Consider the following 17496-nt stretch of genomic DNA (forward strand, 5'->3'; position numbering starts at 1 on the left):
TAGATCATAGAGTAGCTCTATGTTTAAACTTTTGAGGAGCTGCTATTTGTCTTCCAAAGTGGCTGCACTATTTTACATTCCCACCAGCAGTATATGAGAGTTTGATTTCTCCATATCCTCACCACTTTTAATTATCTGTCTTTTTGATTATAGCCATCCTATTGAGTGTAAAGTGATATCTCATTGTAGTTTGATTTGCATTTCCTGATTGCTAACAATATAATAGTTCCTTATATGTTCTGGATACAAGTCCTTTATCAGACATGTGATTTGCAAATATTTTCTCCCATTCTGTGCATTATCTCTTTATGTTTGTGATGATGTCCTTTGAAGCTCAAAAGTTTCAATTTTGAAGATGTTCAATTTACCTACATTTTCTTTTATTCCTGTACTTCTGGTGTCATAGCTAACAAATAATTGCCTAACCCAAGGTCATGAAGATTTACCCCAATGGTTTTTTTCTAAGAGTTTTATAGTTTTAACTCCTACATTTAGATATTTAATCCATTCTGTGTTAATTGCTGTACATGGTATGAGGTAAGGTGTCAAACTTCATTCTTTTGTGTGTGAATATCCAGTTGTCCTAGTACCTTTACTTATTATTTATTTATTTATTTATTTTTTTGGCTGTGTTGGGTCTTCGTTTCTGTGCGAGGGCTTCCTCTAGTTGTGGCAAGCGGGGGCCACTCTTCATCGCGGTGTGCGGGCCTCTCACTACCGTGGCCTCTTTTGTTGCGGAGCACCTTTTCTTGATAAGACTATTTTTTCAGTTTAATTATCTTGGCATCCTTGTCAAAAATGAATTGACGGTAAAAGTAAAGATTTATATCTGGGCTATCAATTCTATACCATTGATCTATGCTTATCCTTATACCAATATCACACAATGTTTTGATTCTTGTAGCTTTGTAGTAATTTTTAAACTTGGGAAGTTTGAATCCTTTAATGCTTCTCTTTTTATTTCAAGATGTGGTTTGATTACTTTTGGTCCTTAGAATAGCAACATAAATTTTAAGATCACCTTGTTATTCTTTTTTGAAAGAATTGAGATTGAAAACCAGAAAAACTATGTCTGTGAAGAGAGATGAAAAATTGAGACAAGAGGATCTATCATTCTAATTCATGTTATTCATACTACCTGTAGAGCAATGAAGACATCATTGATATATACAAATGAAAGAAGAGTGAATTGTTTGTCACCTTTCTATTGATGCTTTTCAATGAGATGGGGATACCAATTGAAGTGTAAATTGATAAATTTGTCTAGGAGATAATTTGTATAAAGTATGCAAAATCACAAATAGTACAAGAGATAAAATAATTTAAAATAGGAATACACATGACAGGAAGAAATATTTCTTGTGGATCTTAACAATATTTCTAGCATGAGTAGTTAGGAAGACATAGAATCAGACCTGTCTACCACATTTGACATCAACTATTTAAAGCACCCTTATGCAATCTTGTATTTTGTTGTATTTGGTGACATTATTTTAGAAGGCAAACAACTTGTTTTTAAAAATCATAAGTAGATGCATGTTGTATCTAGAAGTTTTGACAGCTATTGCTGCAGCTTGCCTATGATCTTTCCTTTCAATCTCTAATTTGTTATAAAATCTGCATCCTTGATTATGATGCTTTGTAGACAGGATATCTGTCTTTCATCTTGGATCTACAGTGCCTAAATCAGTGTCACATGACAGCAGGTGATCAATAAATGCTTATTGAATAAGGGAATGAAACTTAAGGCATTCCTATAAGTAAGAGAGACAAAAAATGTGACTGGTTGAGTGCCACAAATTTTATTTTGAACTAGTCAAGGTGAAATGGACAGCTAAATATAATCTAGGTAACTGAGGAAGAAGATCATAGCTTCATTTCATTCTCAACTATCTTGCTATACATTTCAGAGTCAGAGGATGACATAGGAAGGGATGAGAGGCAAGGGTGACATAGAACAGTTACACTGCATTTAGTCAAATGTTTTCTATTGCAGATCTTAGCAGTTGTCACTCCTTTCACATTTCAATTTCCCAACTGTAATAAGGCTACAAATGTGCACTCTTCCCATTCAGATGAGGCCGAGTTTCTATTCATATAATCACAACCCAAGTTATCATGAATTAAGTCATGTGCCATTCAAGAATGTGATGTTCACATTTACGAAAGAATTAATATGTGCAGCTACATTGCCTTTAACAAATTATTATTAGACAGGGTATGAAATGCATTGGGAAGAAATACTTAACAGATGATGCTGTGACAATGTGCTATTAAGAATGTTACTGTAATGTCAATATTATTAAACCTATGTACCCAGCTAATCCATGAATATAAATTACTTTTGTATCAGTCACACTTTATTATTTATTAGGATCAGTGTAATAGCTAAGACTATTCCATGGAGGCAATCTAAGGGCATGTCTCCATCAAAACTGGAGCCTAGAGAACCACTGAATTCACATCTTATCTAACAGTGCATCCCTTAGGCGCTGTTTCTCCAGACTCTTTTGTTGAATCATATATGACTAAAAGATGTGATTGTTTTCCAGTGCCAATCCAGACAGCCACAATAACTACTGCCATAATTTGTTAAGTCATACCAGCTATCTGGCACTGTAGCCAAGTATTTTCATATAGTAATGTAAATTATCTCTCAATTTCTGTAAGGTATTGTCCCCAAATGCAGGAGGAAAAACCATGACTAAAAGAGAGTAGAAAGTACCCAGTCTAAAGTGTCAAAGCTTCAGTGCAAAATCTTGGGTCCAAACTTAGCTATCTTTCTTACCAGTCACAGATTTTTACATAGGACTCAGTTACATGATAAGCCACGGACATATGGAATAATTGGAAAAATTGGAAAATTTAAAATAATTCTTATTGGAGACAGCTGATGATACTGTGTTTTTTCCCTCAGCTTCTCTCTTTGCAAAACAGAGATGGTACTTTATTATAAAAATAGTTGTGTGCCATAAGTGTAAGATTATTTTAAATGTTTCCCACAAAATCACTGCTATTTCTAAAGTACAATTGGACATTTGGTTTTATTATCCCCATTAGAAAAGACTAGTGTAATGCACAAGATCACTTCCTTACTTTCAGCCCTCCTTCCACCAGGTCTAATGTATAGCTTTGAGATTTCAGGATCATTCTTCATTTAGGCTGTCTTCTATTTCCCAATATTAGCTTTGTCAGTAATTTCCCCCACTTTTAGGTCTTTTGGATAATTCAATAAATATGTATATGTGTTCACATAAAACTTTCCTCGTTTGCACCCCCGTCAAATACTGAGGGAAGGTAGAGTGTATGGGGCTAGGGGAGAGAGAGCATTTGCTGAGATGAGGGGGAAGTGGCCCCAGAGTCTGTAGATCCACTTGTCGTCCATATTCTGCTAAATACAAGCAACAGACATTACAATTCAAACTCTGACCTTTCCTCAAAAATACGCCATCTTCTCGAGAACACGTCATCTAAGACTCCTTAGCAGTTGTGCATATCCCAAATCCCACCACAGTCCTTTAATATTTGGATTCGTTTTTACAGCTACCAAGAACAAGATGCAAGCTGTAAGTTTCTTGGAACGGATGTTAAGTCAACAGCTGGCCATTTCTCTCTTCCTCTTTCTCATGGAAATCTGTATGTTACATGCATCATTCTGCTCTAAAATGAAATTGGGGGATGAACTTATGACACTACTCCATAGATGACTAAAACCTACTGTATGTTGTTGCCCTGTGTCCTCCTTCAATTTCAATTTATTTTTATTTTTGTAGTCGAACTCTTTACTAATTTAAAGGTATAAACCAGAGGACAGAACCAATGTCTTGGTCTGGGAAGGTCAATAGAATCTTCATGGAGGAGGTGACAATTAGAACTGAATTTTGAATTTGAGGTTGTTTGTTTGCTTCATCTATAGAATGGACAGACAGCCAAATACCTCAGGATATGCTTCTGGAAGGGTGCAAAAGGACAACTTCCTTTACTTAATTCTAATTAAGCAGATTATTATTGCTTAATAACTGTTGCTAAAAGCCACAGTTTCTGTTTCACAGCTTTCATTCATTTAGATCAGGTCCTTATTGTTAGATTGCCTTGTGTCTTTTAGTTGAGAAAAAAAAAATCTTGTTGAATATTAATATCCCTCTCGCAGAGTTAAAAATTCAATCAGATTTTAATAGATCCCAAATTAACCTCCGTTAGGGCATCATCATTGTCAAGATTTTAATATCCTTAATTGTTGAGCTGAATGTTTATCACTTTCAGCAGTGAATAGTGTTAAAATGAATGGGGATGAAATAGCTGGATATGAATTTATATTCACTTGAAATATGCATAATTTTAAGAATTTGAATTCTATTTTTATTACATAACCTCTATTACAAAGATATAAAAAATTCAGTTTTGTAGATATTCATTCAACATTTACTTAACATCAATTCATTTAAAAAATACGTATCGAATGGTCTACTCCATATCAGCTACTTCATGTACTGTGTTAGGTGCTAGGAAAGGGAAAATTCATAAGACCCAGTTTCATTGAAATCTGCTTTGGCTATAAAGTAATGATCTTCTATGGCTTCGACCTGTTCTTTTTCCTTTACTTAGATCTGATGGCATTTTAAGGACATGCCAAGGAATTCTAAGGAATTTAGAAATTCAAACACTATTATTTAATGTCATCTAGGATTATTAAAATTTAAAAAAATGTCACATGCAAAGCACCTAGCATTTTGCCTTGTGTATCATAAGTACTCAACACTTTAAAAATTATTATTATCATAATGCTGCCACTACTACTTCTATTACTACTAATACTACTACTATATTTACGTTGCATGTCTAATGCTTGAATTTCCTGGATCCTGGATACAGAAGAATTAAAATCATATGAGAATGTTTGTATACAAAAAAAAAGCCAAAATAGAGGGTTTGCAGCAATGATTTTAAAAAAATATGCTACAAACTTTGCTGTGAGTTTAAATAGAAGCTTGAAATTCCTTGGGCAATTTGGTGAAAATTTTTCTCAGCCAAACTAAATAAAATTTTCATCTTAAATATGGTTTTGACCAATAGGTTAGTAGGAATTGGTCAATTTAATTAACATGGTTATACCTCCTGCTTGAGAAGATATAGTCTTTCTTACTCAAGCCAAATTGTAATTCTGAGGTCTTCTAGGGTCACATTTACTCCTCCTCCAGTCAAAGTGTTGACCCCTTTATTACTGAATAAACTGGATTAAGTAGAGGCCAGCCAATCAAAAAGCAACTCTATTCTTTCATCACTCTATTTTCTCCATGCTCTGTTGAACCTCCTTTTCTCACTCCTTGAGATATTTTGGGTTGATCCCAAATCCTTCCTCATTATTTTCAAAGTGAACTAGTTATTTCATTTTCTAGTTCTAGTAAAAGGTACAGTCCAATCTAATAATTAAATGTTAAATCTCTCATCCAATTGAAATATTTTTTTTCTCCCACAGCTCAGAAATCTTATTATGTCCCCCACCTTGCTCTTCCACTCTCCCTCCTCCATTCACTGTGGTCTCAGGGCTCCTTTTGAGGGAGGAATGGAAGAGAAGGTAGAGGCAAAGTGTACAAGGGTGTAGCTTGACTGGTAAATGTGCAATCAGGCATGGGAGCAGCTATCCAGATGCTGATCCTTTCTCTGAAGAGCTCTTTAGAGATTCCCCAATGGGAACTCTGGCTTCAGTCCTCAGATCACTTTCCCTATACCTCCCACACAATCCCTGGATTCCCCAAGTCCATTTTTCCTTGTTTAAAAATTGCATAGAGTTTTAAGGCAATTCAAGATCCTTCATCATCAGAGACCACATGTGGCTTCAGTAAACAAACCATCATTGGTAAGAATACAGTACATTCTTTTTAATATTCCAACAAAGATTCAGCCAGCTTTTTACATTTAGACTACTTTTCAGACATGAGTCAGATACTGGTTCCTGAAAATCTCTCACGTTTGAGAAGACACAGGAATGTGTCCCAATAAAGTTCTCTTGACATCCCCTCCCTCCCCATCCCTATGTGCTTTCAAGGTGAGTGATGACTAAGAGTTGCCTGATATATTGTGAGTCATTTCTTAGAAAGGATGATCTAACACATCTTTATTACTGTGAAAAGATATTAATATCCTTTGTTCTCAGATTTGGGAACCTCAGCCAAAATGGAGACAACAGGAATTGTTCCTTTTAACATCAGGATATATAGAGTAACTTATTTTCCCCTTTGTTTAAATGTTCCCTTGAGGAAAGGAATCATGTCTTATACAACATTATAGCTATTATAGAAAAGATCACGGTGCCTTACATATATTACATTTTAAATGTATTTACTGCCTGATTATATGCTTAGGAGTAGTTTTACCACTTCCCTATTTTTCCTTAACACAGCCAAAGATCTCTTCATTATTATGTTCAGCCTGGTTCCTGGGAGGAATGAAATGGCATATTCAAAGGTTTTAACTACAGAGAGACAGCTGAAGGAACCAATTACAGTAGTGGGGCAGGGTTAAGGCATCCCGAAAGGTAAAGCCCCTTGAAATCAGCAGCAGTGGGGAGCCATTGCCACCCTTAAGTCTGAGGGAGTAGGAGGAGGGAAGGATGTCCTGACACATGATGGAAGCTGGGGATGTGGAAGAAAGGTGGTCTGATGGGATCTGAGGTCACAGGTGAGCACAGTTGCTGTCAGACCAGTGTCAAGGAAGGAAGGGACCACGGGTATGGGCTCAGGGTGATAAATACCCAATCTTCATCTTTTCCCATCCTCCAGGCTCCTTTGGGCGCCTGCCATTGGCTGAATCCAACTGGGAGCCAGATGGCAAGGGGACCTAAGCAATGCTGCTCTGGAGGTCACCCCTGAGGGACAGAAAGCCAGGCAGAAAAATACAGATAATGGATCATGGAAGGAGGAGGGGGTGACAGAGAACAAGAAAAATCAAACTAGTATATGTAAGCCATTAGAAAGGATATTATATATATTCTTTCTTTCTTATGTATCTAAGAATATTAAGTAGTATAAATTATATAATATAAAATACACTATTATGTGTTAAATTGTTATATAATTATTTATGTACTATATTATATATGTACTCTGTAATAAACCTGAAATACACCACAAAACAAGTATCTAACTATATACAATATCATATATAATATATAGATATATAATATAATATATAATGCAATATATAATATATGTAGTATATATAATATATAATATATATATTTAAATACTTATTTTGTGGTATACCTCATGTTCATTTCAGAGTAAACACGTTTTGGGGGAATCTCCTGAAATCTAAACCTACCTTGATTTTTGTTTGCTTATTTATATGCTGCCTTACTCCAAAAATAGTTTGGATGATTCACACAGATATATATAACATAGTGAGATGAAATCAGATAATAAAAAGAAAAATGAAGGGATAAATGTTGGAAGAATTGAAGTTAATTTACAAAATGTAGGCCATATTGTAGGCCATAAATCTTTGGTTCAAAGATTTCTTGCAGTCAGGTCCAAAAATATTTGTCTCATATAATATTTATTGAGTCCCTCTGATGTTTTTTAGGTGCTGGGGATACTGCAGTGAGCACAAAAACAAGGTAACAAGGAATTTATATTTTACTGGAAGATACAAAAACAAAAAGAAAACAAACATTTAAGATAATTTCAAGTTAGATAAACGTTATGAGGAAAATAAAATAGGGTAATGGGATAGTGCCTGGGGCAATTTTAGATACTGTGATGAGAGAAAAAATCCTCTATGAGGAATAGAATTTATACTGAAATTTCAATGATAAAGTAATCATGGTCAAGGGAGGTGGGAGCAGAGAATGGACTATGAAAATATCTGACCCAGCTAAATTTAACTAGCAAGTATCATATTATTCCTAAAGGGAAATATCTTCAAGGTTACAAGCAATTAACACATACAGAATATTTGGATGTAAAAACTTCCTGCTTACACACAGCCGGAATATCCTATTTTGTTCTTCATTGCACATGCTTCTTCTTTTTCATAACTGTTTTAGATGCTTTAATCTTTATTTTTCAACTCTAACTAGTTTGATAAAACTTTATTTAATAATTACCATGTGACCAAATATATGCTGTGTATCACCATATTAGTCTGCTAGGGCTACCATGACAGGATGCCATGGATTGGGTGGCTTAAACAATAAACATTTATTTTCTCACAGTTCTGGACACTCTAAGTACAAGAGCAAGGTGCTAGCAGGGTTGGTTTGGGTGAGACCTCTCTTCCTGGCTTACAGGTAGCCTCTTTCTCACTGTATCTTAAGTATGGCCTTTTCTCTGTTCATGCGTAGAGGGAGGTCACTGGTGTTCCTTCTTATAAGGACACCAGTCCTATTGGATTGGGGCCCCACCCTTATGACCTCATTTAACTTTTATTATCTTAAAAGACCTATCTCCAAATAGTCACATAGAGGGATTAAGCTTTCAGCATGAGTTTTGGGAAGATGCAAATCAATCCATAACAATAGCAAAGAACTTATATGTAAGGACTTAAAATAGTTTTGAAAAAAATCTATCAGGTACCTGATTGAGTGACACAAAACAAATATTCTAAAAGAAAGATTAAAGAAAGCTCAAGTTGTTAAAAAGACTTTTACAGAGAAAAAGCAGTATGACCTGAAAGTCTATGAATGTCCTGTTCTGGAGATACTGAATCTGAAGATTTGAATTTGTTGAATGAATAAGAGTAAGTATCAAAATAATTTACCTGTGTTTAATATTCATATACCCTGTTCCTATGCCAAATCCAAAATTATGACTTTGTGAGTTTGACAATGCCCATATCATGATGAGTGTTTCTGGTTGCCTAGTCATTTGATGTTTCATGGTAATGTTCTTAGTGTTTATAGCAGCCAGTAGCATCCAGAAGATGCCTTTTGAATGGTTAATAGTTCTCTGTTGCAGAGGTCATGACCTTGCTAGAGGATGGTTTCAGGAATCCACTGGGTCTACTATGGGATGGATCTGGGCCCATACTCCATTTATCATTTGACCTCCATAATTTTCCACTCTGCTGGGCTGGTGGACTACAGTGGGATTTGGAATCCCAAGGATTTAGCATCCGTTCAGATCCAGTGGCAGTAATCCTTGAAATGTTTAGACATTTCCTTCTTTTAACCCAGTGCATAGTTGCCCAAGTAAATAACCATAGGTCCCTTTGGGTTAGGCTGGGAGAAGTGTTTATAGGTAAGTTTTTGACAGTGTAGCAGGGTCCGTCCTCATCCAGTCTGTGGATTGACTCTGGCTGGGAATAGTGTTAGGGGCTGTGACTCACTTACTTTGCTTTTAGGGATCAGGTGAGGCTTCAGTTGAACATCCATTTATACTATACATGGTAGGTCTAATCCCAGGGCCACCGTGATCAGTTTATCACTGGCAAAAATATCCATAGGTCAAACCATTCTGATGATTACTCTTGGCCTGCTGCACATTACAGTAATTACCCAGACCTTGTCACTAGCAATTAAGTATTCCCTTTGACCTTTGCTATTCCAGGATTCCATCATTCTAGTTGAAATCAGGGAACCCTTTTCAATGGTAGCATTTTCCACTGTCATTCCTGAATTTCAGAGTTTATCAAGCATCCTTCACCTTCACCCATGTATTTCTCATGGCCTTGGTGAAGAGGGAGTTCTCTGGATCTTCCAGAGGAAATAGATAAGGGGATGGGTAAGCAGATCACACAATAAATTTCACTCCAGCCCCTCCCTCACCCTTCGGATTTTTCTTCTTAGAGCAAGGGTCAGCAAATGTTTTCATTAAAGGGCCAGCTAGTAAAATGTTAGGTTTTGTGGGTAATACGGTCTCTGTCACAACTACTCAACTCTGTTCTGGTATAAAAGGAGCTGTAGGCAATACATAAAGTAATGAGCATGGCTGTGTTCCAGTCAAACTTTAATTACAAAAACATTTTGCAGGCTGTATTTGGCCCATGGGCCATTGCTTGTTGATCTATTTCTACAGTATACCAAAGAAGTTTTGGAATTTTGACTCTATTTACTGCAAGGCTATGTTAGGTCCAGGTTTTTGTCAATCACTCAAGCAAACTGAAAGGGTCACTACCATCCTCCTTGAATTACAAATCTCTGGTGGATGTATTTATATCAATAAGTTCAACAGTTCAAATCTCACATTCTTTTTAATCTAGTCTATCTTCTTTAGAATATATATATATATGTGTATATATATGGCTGCACACAATAATCTCCAGAAATAATTGGCAAAGTCCTGAAATTCTTTTGGTGTGTGCAGTACTTCCTCCTTGTCACACTTTGTACCTGTGACCTGCTAAGATGTGAGACTAGAAACTCACTACTTCTTCACTGAGAAGAAGTAGATGTGGGTCATGGGGAGGATCAACAGTTTCCTTACGAGGCTATGATTTTATAAGAAGTCATCTCAGGTTCTTCAGGAAAGAGAAAGTTAAATTCAGAAGTGGAATAAGGGTTACTTCTGCCAGGAAGGGAGACTCAGAGGAATTTGTGAGTTCAGGTTTTTCGATTTCATTGAAAACTGTCCAAATGTCCCCATCCCAATTTTTAGGGTCTTGATTTTTTTCCTCTAATCAATTCCCTTACTTTATCATAAGAAACAGCACGATTACAAATTCAGTTTGTATAGTAATCCTGGTACTCTTGCACAGATTTTAGATTTTTTTTTATTTTTTAAGAAATTTTGACCTCGTGGCTCTAAGAAATAGGACAATCAGTTCATAGTTGATTTCTAACTTCTTATCTGGATCTTGAGTAATGTCATCATTTATTTTTTCCTCAAGTTGTCTAGCATAATTAGAAGTAGCCAATCCAGACCTAGTCATGATGCTATACCTGACTTACCTATAATGTTTTACTGCAGCAGCTACTTTATCTTCCAAATCACAAATTCTTGAGTCTTTGGAAATGTCTGTCTGCAGCTGTGAAACAGAAACTACTGAGAACCCCGAGAGGCTGATGAGGACTTTACAGCTGCCTTTACATCTGACCCCTTAAACCTCCTCAAAGTAATGTATCACCACACTTTGCCTTCCAAACCTTGATGGGTTCCTCTCATGGGCAAATTCTAACCCCAAACATGGTTTCCTCTCTGCAAAGAAGAGATGTCCTTAGAAGTGGGTGGTGGTATACAAGGCTGACAGCTGACCATCCAGCATGTGCTTGGAGGTTAATGGACAACAAACATTGACAGAGTATTGACTGTGTGACTGGCAGTACTCTAAGCCTTTTACATCTATTAACTCATTTAATCTTCACGACAACCCTATATTGTAAAATATTGTAAGTAATTGTAAGTATCTGTAAGTATTTAACTAGGCACATTTGTAAGTATTGTAAGTAATTGTAAGTATTGTAATAATACTTACTTATATTGTAAGTATTATTATAGCTGATGACATTTTACAGATAAAGAAATGGGGCACAGAAAAATGTAGTAACATGTTCAAGGTCACACAGCTGGGAAGTGGGGAGAGGACATGAAAACCAAGGTAGCAAAAGTCCAAAATATCTGCCCTTACCCTCTAAACTATACAGATGCTAGTTGATACCGGGTGGGGAAATGCCAAGTAATTTTTGTTCTCTTTTGTGTAGTTATTTATACCTTGTAACATTTCACCACTAAACATGAATTGCTTTTGTACAAATGACTCAAAATTATTTTAAAAAAATGTTCTCATGTTGAGGAATCAGAAGATTTGGCTTCTTGGTCTTGGCTCCTGTTCTATCTGGCTCTGTGATCTTTGTTCCTTAACCAAACATCATACCCACAGCATAGCACTGCAGATGCTTTATTGTGCATTATTTTTACACACTGACACTCATTACCAAAAGGTATGGCCCAGAGAGCAGACAGTCTGTCATGGCCATCTTTATATATGCAGTACTCCCTGATAGTACTCGACAGTGGTGCTTAGTAAATAATTATGGAATCAGTTATCTTGGGGTTCTTAACTTTTATAAGAGTCACTTTATTATCTGTAGTGTGACAGTGTAGATTCAGATAATATGTAAGATATAGATCTACAAGCTCTTATCTGAAGTTCTGAAATGTATAAAGCTCTGGAAACAGAAGTTGTGTTTATAACTCACTTGGCAGTAATATCTGACCCGACCTGAATTCATTTGGCTACAAACGTGATCTGAAGTGACATGAGGCTACTTGTAATCTTTATTTATCATACTTAAAATAAATACTAATACACTTCCCTGCAGAAAGAGTCGTGTATTTTGGGTTGCTGCCCCAGATTCCATCAGGAATGTTACCACAACATTTGTGAATTCCCTTATGCACCAGTATCTTTTGGCTAAGGGAGCATGACCTGTGCTTTCTGTTGGGGACCTAGACTTTTGTGCCTCTCTCCATGCTTTGACCGTTCAGCGCACTCCTGCCCTCCCTACCTCCCCCTTCCTAAGAATAGAGGAGCTATGAATCAGATCAGTCAGAACTTTGGACATTGGGAGCCACATTTAAATAGTGGGGAGATTTTTGTTCCTATTGAGCTAGGCATCACTTTGATGGCTCTTAGGGTATCATATAAGGTTCTTTTTAAAAAAGGTTGTCTTGACCCAGTTTTGAGGCCCTGGCTAGAGGTTGGTCAGTTCCCCCTTTTGAGGAGCTAAGCCCACACCAGTTCCCTATTGGCTCTCACACTCTGGGGTCACTCAGTACTTGCCTTAACTGCCCCAGGGCCAGGTACGGGGCAACTAGGGACAGGTCCTATGCCCCAGAGACTGCGAAATTATTCATATTAGCCAATTCACAGGAAGCCTGTGAAACTTAGCTCCCTCCACCCCACTTACCACATCTTAGCTGCCCCTATGGCTCCAGCTTGCCTTTAGCCTGGCCCTGGGTTCAGCCCCCAGGCAGCCCTGCCTGGCAGTGTTCTCTTGTTTGGAGCTGTAAGTAACAGAGTTCAGCTTTTCATCTATCAGAGCCTCTGTCTGCTATGTCCCACCATCAGAAGAATCTTTAAATCATAAAATATGGGGGTAGAGCTTCCATCCTTGTTTCCTACCATAGGCAGGCAAGTGCATGGTGCCTCCTGGGATCTGTTCTCTTTTCCCTTCCCTTCTACGTCTCTCCCCACACTCTTCTTCCATAAGCAAACCTGGCCACGTGGTTCCAGGATTCATATCCAGGGAGGGGTGTGTGAGAGAGGGACTGGTGAGATGGGAAGGCTCTTCAGGCCAGTGGTGCTTGAGCTGACTGCACCTGAAGGCATCTGGTGCGCTTTCTAAGATATTACCAAGTCTGAGACCATCTGGACCAATTAAATGAGAATCTGTGGGGTGAGACCAGGGCTGCAGGATTTTTTAAAAGTTTCACCAAGGGATTTCTTTTTTTTTTTTTAATTTTACTTATTTATTTATTTATGGCTGTGTTGGGTCTTCGTTTCTGTGCGAGGGCTTTCTCTAGTTGCAGCAAGTGGGGGCCCCTCTTCATCGCGGTGCGCGGGCCTCTCACTATCGCGGCCTCTCTTGTTGCGGAGCACAGACTCCAGATGCGCAGGCTCAGCAATTGTGGCTCACGGGTCTAGTTGCTCCGCGGCATGTGGGATCCTCCCAGACCAGGGCTCGAACCCGTGTCCCCTGCATTGGCAGGCAGATTCTCAACCACTGCGCCACCAGGGAAGCCCTCACCAGGGGATTTTAACGTGCAGCCAGATTTTGTGAACTGTGGATTTAAGCCTTGATTCGAAAGCTTCTTCAGGTAGCTAAATGTTAGCTGAGTCTGGCTTCCTCAGTTCAAAATCTCAAAGTGAAGAGGGGTAATTGACAGGGCAGAATTCACACATGCCTCATTCACTGGCTTTGCCCCACCATGTTGCCATCAAAACCTCACCCGGGCATTCAGCACCTTCCAACTATAATAATTATATCAATACAACATTCAATAGTAGATAATCACCTCATTGCTTTTCCTTAATTGAATCCTTGATAAACTCATTTGAAAAATATAACACATGAATGCAAGAAGCACAGTTTTAGCACTGTGTTATTTTTCCCTTCTTGTTTGAGAGATAAAGAGAACAGGGCAAAGCTGGATTTTAAAAATTTACTGATAGAATAGACCCTTTTCTAAATTCAGTTTTTATTACTCTTGCTTTTTCTTTTTATTTCCATAAATTTATTTATTTATTTTTGGCTGTGTTGGGTCTTCGTTGCTGCGCCTGGGCTTTCTGTAGTTGTGGCGAGCGGGGCTACTCTTCCTTACGGTGCACAGGCTTCTCATTCGGTGGCTTCTCTTGTTGCAGAGCACGGGCTCTAGGCGCGAGGGCTTCAGTAGTTGTGGCACGCAGGCTCAATAGTTGTGGCTTGCGGGCTCTAGAACACAGGATCAGTAGTTGTGGTACACGGGCTTATTTGCTCTGCGGCATGTGGGATCTTCCCAGACCAGGGATCGAACTCATGTCCCGTGCAATGGCAGGTGGATTCTTAACCACTGTGCCACCAGGGAAGTCCCTACTCTTGCTTTTTAAATACTGAGATTTCTAGTAGGTATTGACTGAAGCATTCTTCAGTGATCTGAGTTAAGACTTCACCAATGTATGCCAACAGATTTCTGTAACTGGATCTGCTTCCAATCAGATTAACTTCTAGTCAGTTATCTACTTGGCAAGTTTAGTAGATCTGGAATTGTCCTTTGTAGTCTTTCCTGTTGTTAACTCCGACATTGTTTTATGTGAAGATGGTTGTGATGGGTTACATAAAAGACCCAAATTCAAGGATCTTCCTATATCCACGCTATTTGCCATATGACTCATCACGTTTTCTTGCCATGGCTAATAGAATGAGGTGGCAGTGAGGGTTTACCTGCTCTGAGACTGGGCCTTAAGAGGACTATTTCTACTTGTCCTCTTGTGCTGTCTGCCATTGCCATGAGCGTAGCCTCTTCCAGTTAGCTGCTGCCCTGTCAATATGGGTCCAAGAATAAACACACAAGAAGTAATAAATCTAAGTGCAAACCCATACAAGAAGCTGAGCCCAGCTTGAAGCAGAGTCATCTACCTGAGCCTAGACTAGAGTGGCAAGATTCCCACCCACCCACAAACATATTAACTAAATATTTATTATAGTGTGTTTGTATATTATGCAGTCTAACTCTGGCAATAACTAGCTGATACAGCAGTAAATACGTAGAGATATTGTAACAACTCATGATCCAACTCTTTTGATTATTTTCATTATACATAAAATTATTTTAAATAAATTTATTAATACAAATATTGCAGAAAATTATCTGGCATATAATGTTTTTCAAATTTAAGTTTTTTCTTGAGGTCGGTTCTTCAGAGTGAAAATCTTGGCTATGGTTGTTCACAATAATTTTATCTTTGAATTAAATGACACCAATATCCATTCAGTATCATAAGGTTTCAAATTAAAAGTATATCCTTGCTTTAAAAGTATATTTTTTAGCCCCCAAATTTTTACATCATTGACATTTTTTTACTATATTGGGTCAATATGACCATTGGATGATGTTGATAGAGTCCTTACAGTTTTACTGTTTCAATCAGTATAAAGCAATGACAACTCTTACTTTAAGGCCCACTGGTAACCATGCCCATGATTAAAAAAAATATCCTTTGCTTGATTCTACTCATTGATTCATTCAGTGGTCAGAAAAGTGACCATCTCATATGATAAAGACATCTTTGATGCAATACAGTTGGTGGTGAGTACTTTGTCTGATTTTACAAGGAAGTTGTTTTGTCAACATTGTACTAGAATCTGGGAGTGTGAAGGTGTGGTTTCTACAAAGTTTAGAAACTTTGTAGACAGTAGTTTATACTTCTACAAAGTATAAACAAGTCTCATAGCTTGAAAGTCAAGTAAATTAGTTTTAGTTCTTGACTTACCACTGAGAAGTACTTCATTTCCTGATTCTTCCTTCTCTAAATATATTAAGGGTTACATGAAAGTCAAGTTGTGCTCATTTATCCTCCTTCCAGAGAGATTTCACCTGACTGCTTATTTATGTTTCTCTTTAACATAATTGGCTTCTGAATTTTCTCACTCCCTTCTGTCCCTCTGTCCCTTCCTTCCTTCTTTTTTTTATCTCCTTTCCTGCCTTCTGCCGCTGCCATCCTCTCTCTCTCTTTCCTTTCTTCCTTCCTCCCTCCCTCCCTCTCTCTTTCTCTTTCTTTCTTTCTTTCTTTCTTTCTTTCTTTCTTTCTCTCTCATCTTCATTCTTTTGATAGGCTGAAATCAAAAATCCAAGACAAAGGGTCATAATACCCTTCATGCTTTAAGAAGGAAAACAAAATAAAACTCTTTAGAATAAAACAACTTAATAACTCTATCTTATGGGATTATTATAAAAATTAGGGCATGAATCTTTCTCGTCCATCCTTTGATTCTATTCATGGTGCCTATGTTGTGCTCAATTTACTTGGTGCTCAAGAAGTCCCTATTGAGTTTGGGATTGACATGTACACAATGCTATATTTAAAAAGGATAACCAACAAGGACATACTGTATAGCACAGGGAACTCTGCTCAATGTTATGTGGCAGCCTGGATGGGAGGGGAGTCTGGGGAAGAATGGATACATGTATACGTATGGCTGAGTTGCTTTGCTGTGCACCTGAAACTATCACAACATTGTTAATTGGCTATACTCCAATATAAAATAAAAAGTTAAAAAAAAGAAAGAAGAAGAAGTCCCTGTTGATCAATAAATGTTGTGTTTGGAATGAAGCTTTGATTTGTAATGAGAATAAAAATGATAAGGTAGAGAGGAATGACTATATCTGATAGTTTTTATGGAAGACAATTACGATCATGAACTTCAAGTTGGCTTTCCTAAATATGCAAAAAATCTCTTCAACAAGAATGGCTCAGATTTATGGATCACTTTTGTTGTGCCAGTCACTGTACATGTATACAAAAATGATTACTTACTCTCATTTAATCACAGAGGATCCTACGAAACAGAAAACCTAGGCATCTTGTTAAATCACAGAATCAGTAAGTGTTGAAGATGGGATCTATCCTAGGTCTTCCAAAACTGCTTAGACCTATAAAATTGAAAAAATAGCAGAAAGAGTCAATTCAAATAAAAAGAATTTCTAGTAAAAGCATCCAACCACCAGCACAGATCCATACATAAAGCAACTTAGCATTTTTAACAGACAAGAAAGATCAGAAAGGTTTATCAGAAAATATGAGTTACACCCAAATTATTTGAAAAAAAATTTCTTTTATCCTCAAATCTTTTACAGGTGGTTTTAAGCATTTAAATATTTATTTAAATAATAGATATTTGGAATGAATCTATTTTCACCCCCTTCTAGTGGAAATGAACGTGTTGTGCACCTCTGTCTCAAGCTGGTTTAGAATTGTGGTAAGAATTGTCCAAAGGGAGAAGACCCCATGCCTCAACTTTGTGTCAGCTCATCTCAGAAAGGAGAAAGTATGGAAAAGCAATGTCTTCTCCAACTCAAATAA

Source organism: Balaenoptera acutorostrata, chromosome 11 (assembly GCF_949987535.1).
Source record: "Balaenoptera acutorostrata chromosome 11, mBalAcu1.1, whole genome shotgun sequence".
Classification (NCBI taxonomy): domain Eukaryota; kingdom Metazoa; phylum Chordata; class Mammalia; order Artiodactyla; family Balaenopteridae; genus Balaenoptera; species Balaenoptera acutorostrata.